Raw genomic sequence first — 5,441 nt, forward strand, 5'->3', positions numbered from 1 at the left:
TCCACAAGCTGCTTCCCATTTTAATAACACAGCTTTACTTTTTTTCGGAAACCGAAAAAAATGAATATTTTTTGAATTCTTTCGAGAATCGTTTTTACACGTTTTTATAGAACACGTACTCATTGTGATATGTCACAATGTCACTTGGTACAACCTTAAATGTTTGAAACTGCCACTTAAAAATGGCTGCATCTGGCATCTGCGCAGAACCGTACGAAATTCGTCACGAGTATGAGCACACCTGTTCTTCCACCATGAACGATACAATGATTCAGTTACATTCAGGCGAATATGGTCAAATAATGCACATTATTCTATTAAATAATAAATGCCACATGCAAATATCAAAAATTACAATTAGTTCCAATAAACCGTTTAAAGTGTCGTACATGGATAGGATAAAATCAGAAGATTATGTACATAGCTCAATAGTTCCCATAAGCGATGTCAAAAGCAAGCTTATTCACATAGATGTTGGATATTGTAATTTATGCAAACCTCCGAATATATTTGAAATTTAATAATAAATAAAACTTTGTAATAAATACAATTTTGTTTCTTTATTTATATATACTGTCACAACTTTTTGCACTCCCGGACCGCTCCGGGACGTGTGCCGGATCAAAAGGATTTAGGAGAGCGGGATGGTGGGCCTCTCCAGTGATTTCCTCGCACCTCCGATACTCCACGAAATGTTCCGAATGTTGGGCGCCAGACGCGTACATTCGCGTCCACGAAATCGCGAAAACCTAAACGAGACGCAAAACGAAGTGTGGAGGTGCGTGGAATCGGCTAGCTTGACCTAATCACGGGCGGGATTAATGAAAGGCAGCGCGATATTCGGCGGGGTGACACGTTAATTTCATACTCAGTCAGATAACAAAGAAAATAACATTTATTGAGTACGGGTTGTCGAGAAAATAACAACGTTTATCCATCCGGCTTCGATCAAACACAAGATAAATTCAATAAATCAATCAAGAATAGCCGGCGGCGGGGTGTCTGGATTCATCTAACCGAAATAACATTAATGCGGACGCGAGACACCCACGGACTATTAATTGAGTCTCTAATAAACACGCTGAAGGCTCTATTCTCAAACAATTAATAAATCGAGTCGAAAACCGTACGAAACTCTGTCGCAATGATATCTTAACCTAACGCGAGTGATTCTGCTCGGGCGCAACGGGGAGGCGCCGAGTCATTGGCTGCGTTCGGCCGAACCTCTGCTTAGCGAAGCGGAAGGTAGCAATTAAGTGTAATTGGTTGGATCCAAAGGTAAGAACCAATCACATTCAGTTGCTACCTTTCGCTTCGCTAAGCAGAGGTTCGGCTGGACACGGCCATTTAACCAGGCAAAGAATACGATAACTAACGCAAAATACGGGATTAGTGCGGTTCTCCAATGAGGCGGAATACCGGTCAACGCGAAATACTAGAGTCGCGATATCGCTAATAACCACGGAACGCCATGAAGAACTACGCAAGTAACATCTAAACGCACGAAACGTGTGAACGCCGGTAATTTCTTAACAAGAGTACAAGTCTAACATAATTAATCAATCGGCGGGAACGACATTCGACCGCGATTAACAATGCCATCGATATCCCAACGTAAAATTCGAGGTTGTCGCGAGCAGGGACGCCATAGAACGTACGCAAGTAATACCGGGCGCAACGTTTCTCAACGCGAGAGTACATCTATCACCCGTAATAACGAGATCCGAACACAAATCGATACGCTAACACCGACGCTCGAACACCAAAATTTCCCGACGCGAAGAAACAGTAACGCAATTGACGAAATACCGGTCCGTATGCGGCCGTACACCAAGGTCGCGAGGACAACGCAATATACTCGCGATATCGAACTCATTAACGCCTATTGCGACCTCCAGGGATTCGCCATAACGCTTGTACCACGGTTCCGCGGCCACGATACCATCCCGAGGCCCTTTGCTCTCGTTATCGATCGCGAAATTACACTTGATCTTAACATGCGTTATCCCGAGCGAGAGCGTGCACCGGAGGGCGGTGTCGTGGCTTTACATATCGCAATTTACGGGCAACCTCACCGGTGATACGCCTCCTCCTGGGCTCCTCGCCGTCACCTTCCCCCAACGATCCTCGATCCGCCAGATATAATTCGAAATACCCGACTCGGGGTGGCTATCGCGTATCTTACAAAACGTATCTCGCCGACGGACGACCAGAGAGTGAAACGCTAAACCCGCTCGATTGCGGAATCGATACGGTACCCCTTCCTGAGGGGCGCGCGAGCCAATCGGGCGCGAGCTTGCAAGCCCGCGGTGTCCCGGCGCAGTGCTGTCGATACGAGATCCTTCGAGGGCGGGCAACGGTCCCTCGGCGGCGTGCGACTCCTCAAAATTTTGTCCTTAGCGGCGGACGGAACTTCGCTCGTGCCGGTGTGCCTCCGGTTTGACCCTGGGGCCGTGGCCAGCCACCCCGTGGGTCGGTGTTTTGTGGAGATCATTTGCTGAAGCCGGATTTTTACCCAAGCGCTTGGGGCTCCGCTATCGGCGGCCTCGTCCGTCGCTGCCGCACGTGCCGCCCGCCTGCCGCGTTGCTCTCGCCAGCCCGCGATCTCTGCTGCTTCCGTGTTTGCCACCCCTCCTTGGTTATCGATCGTCCTTGATTTCCTTCGCCAAGTACTCCCTCGAAGGTTTGCCGTGGGGTGGGTGAGGTGCCGCGCGTATTACATCGCATAAAAACAAAAGAAGGTAATCAGAATGCGGAAACGCGATTAATTACGACCCCTGGAGATCTCGTCGTTGCCTCCCTGGTTTGTCCCTGGGAGCGAAATTCCGCGCCTTGTGACGACGGCGGGGCGCCGCGACGGTGCGGCGAGCCGCAACGTCACAACACACACAGTCAAATATAATAATAACAAAAATTTGATTTAATTGCATTATATCCGATTTCCTTTTCATCTGAAAAATCGGAGAATTTCAAATTCAAACGAATTACTTTATCACAGTTGCTTTATCACAGACTATATAAATTTGATTCTTATTGCATTCAAATCAATTTAGTTTTTATCCCCAAAATTGGTAAATTTCGGATTAAACCGGATTACAAAATCAACTCAATTATTAAAATTGGATATTATTATAACGGATTGAAATTGCATACGCGCAATCGCTGAATTTCAAATTAAAACTGATTAATGTTGTCTTTCCTAGCAAATCAGATTCAGATGGATTACAACCGATTTTATTGAATCGGTGTTTTTGTAATTGAAACGGACTCATCTCTTGAAAAGAAATATACAAATTAGGCGGATTATTTTGGATTATATATCCATCCGATTATTAGTGTTTATTTTGGATTGACAACAATATGGATTAGAATGTAATGATTTCGGATTGGAAGTAATCTGCAAAAGCGATATCAAAACCCATTTTGATTAATTTGGAATTAAAATCGATTACTTTTTAATCCGGGCGCGGATTGAACCGATTAAAACCGATTAAAACCGATTAAAACATAATCCGTTTTAATCGGTTTTAATCGAACATTTTCGGCAGGGTATGTACTCGGGATTCGGCCTTCTTCTCCGCCTTCGTACGAACTCCGTCTCCAGCTGTTGCGCCTTCCCGTTTCGCCTGCATCTGGGCTGCTGCTTTTGCTTTCAGCAATGCTTCGAGTGGTATCAATGGAGCTGACGACCCTTTGGGCGTCGGTTGCAAGGTTAGTCACGGACGTTTCAACTACGCGTTGTAACACGTTCGCGCACGTTTTCGCACGTTCGCGCTCGTTTACTTGACGTTTCGTCACGTTTTACCACGTTTTCACACGTTTGCTTGACGCCGTGTCACGTTTTATACATCGTTACACTTTTTTTTTTCTATGGGTCCCAACGCCACATCCGCGTATACATCCCTCCCGTCCACGTGGGTTGGGTTGAGTTAGGTTAGAAGCCCCCGTTCAAAACTAGACGTTCTAACGCGTTGTGACACTTTTTATCTCGTCCGCACTCGTTGTGTCACGCTTGAACACGTTTTCGCACGTTTTCACTCGTTTTGGTACGTTTACGAGTCCCTTTTAGTCCGTCTCGTTATCCTTTGGGTTACAACTGTCGTGAAACAGGCGTTGGCAGAGAGGGTGGTCAGGTGGAGAGAAGGGACCTTGCGTAGGGGTCTTGCTACGCTTTTCTGTATCTCGTTTTAGTATCGTCTAAACTCATCTCGTTAGTAAGGCCAAGATTTACGACGTCCTACCTTGCGTAGGGATCTTGCTACGCTTTTCTGTATCTCGTTTTAGTATCGTCTAGACTCATCTCGTTAGTAAGGCCAAGATTTACGACGTCCTACCTTGCGTACGGGGCCTCGCTACGCTTTTCAGTCGTGTTTTTAGTATATGGTAGACTGTTTAGTAAGGCCAAGATTTAATACATACTCAACATTTTTTATCCATTTTTTCGTCACACGTCCAACACTTGCGACACGTATAGGTTAGATGACGCGCTGATCAAGTATTTAACTGTTTATTCCAAGTCCCACGCACATCTCACCGATACGTCCCTCGGTCGCGCGGGTTGGTTTAGGTTAGTCACGGACATTTCAACTACACGTCGAGACACGTTTATCTATTTATCACGTTACATCAGTTTTACTTCACGTTCAACCACGTTTACTTCACGTTCGATACATCGTGCGCTTATTCTCGTCTCAGGATATTATTCAAAGTCCTGAGACTCTATACTATTCCTTTGGTCGGATTGGGTTGGGTTAGTTTAGAGGACATTTTGAGACTACGCGCGTTGACATTTTACCAACAATTTTTAACACGTTGACAATTTTACTATCTAAATCAATCGATTCATCCCAGTTGGGTTAGGTTAGAGACTACATTTCAACTACGCGTTATAACCATTTCGTCACGTTATCACTATTTACATCTATTTTACTTCTATTTCAAGCACGTTTACTTCACGTATTCATCCCACTTGACATTATTTTTAACATTTTTTTCCTTTTTTTTCGTCACACGTACAACTATCGATACCCAATAGTACCATTTCCGAGGCGCCCAGACCCCCCCCCCCCTGGTAGTATTTCTTACGCTGAACAAAAAATTATATGTATACGTCTTATAGGGCCAACTGTTCCAGCCTTCGAGACATGCGGTATTAAAACTCAAAATAAATATAATATAAATCTTTACTTTTTTTAATTATTAGATATGTAACGGCCTGACTTTATCGTCGAACGCGGACTAGTTCGGCGGATCGGGAGTTCGACTGAAAGGCCCAGAGACAATAATCAATTTGCAACGTACCATTAACATTCACTTTATTCAACTCGGGATTCGGTATTACACACAAAGAATAACGGGACGCGGTATATTACAGTGGTCGGTAGTGCCGGTGCCCTCGACGCGGTATACGGAATATCGGAACGCGGGTCTTCAACTGGACG

This window comes from Temnothorax curvispinosus, unplaced genomic scaffold, assembly GCF_003070985.1.
Source record: "Temnothorax curvispinosus isolate PA1 unplaced genomic scaffold, ASM307098v1 QBEX01013419.1, whole genome shotgun sequence".
Taxonomy (NCBI): Eukaryota; Metazoa; Arthropoda; class Insecta; order Hymenoptera; family Formicidae; genus Temnothorax; species Temnothorax curvispinosus.